Here is a 705-nt window from a genome sequence, read left to right as displayed (position 1 = left end):
AGAAAGTAGGCAAAAAGTATTATTCTTAATTTTTTTAAAGTTTCATTTTAAGTCTTCTGTTAGAAAAAATAGAGATTTATTAAACAAAAAATAATAAGGTAGAAAGAAGGGTTGGGCCTCCATCAAAAAAGTATATTATGCTTTAATGCAAAGAGAAAGAAATGGCTCTATGGGCAAAATTCAAGTATGAGTGACCAGTTTTTTAATCGCAAAGTAGGTGCAACATTTTTTAAAATGTTACAACACCGCATGACCTGTAATGCTCACAATATTTACATTAACTGCTTACATGAAACCATAAAAACTCTAAAAGAGAAAAAAAAAAAATGGTATGGACTGAAACAAACTACTCCTAGCACCCACATCAATGCCATTATTAACCAATGAAATCAAGTGCACAAAAATACTTTACATAGTCTACTGATGTAAAGTATACACTGGTGAGGAAGTACAAACCTAAGGAGTTAGATGCCAAAAGAAGGTTGCTCGATACAAACTCCGCTCTAGGACAGAAAGCAAAGGCAGAACCCAACCGAAGGGAACCAGGCACGCACGCAGGCACGCGCACACCGCGGCGTGGCCGTCCGACACAGGCGGGACACACGGCAGCAAAGCGGGCTGCGATGGGAATGGACAACGTCAACTCTTGGAACATGACGAACACATCAACTCGGAACATAAAAATGCCAACTAAGCTACACCAAA

This window comes from Meleagris gallopavo, chromosome 7 (genome assembly GCF_000146605.3).
Source record: "Meleagris gallopavo isolate NT-WF06-2002-E0010 breed Aviagen turkey brand Nicholas breeding stock chromosome 7, Turkey_5.1, whole genome shotgun sequence".
Classification (NCBI taxonomy): Eukaryota; Metazoa; Chordata; class Aves; order Galliformes; family Phasianidae; genus Meleagris; species Meleagris gallopavo.
Note: the sequence above shows the minus strand (reverse complement) of the source record.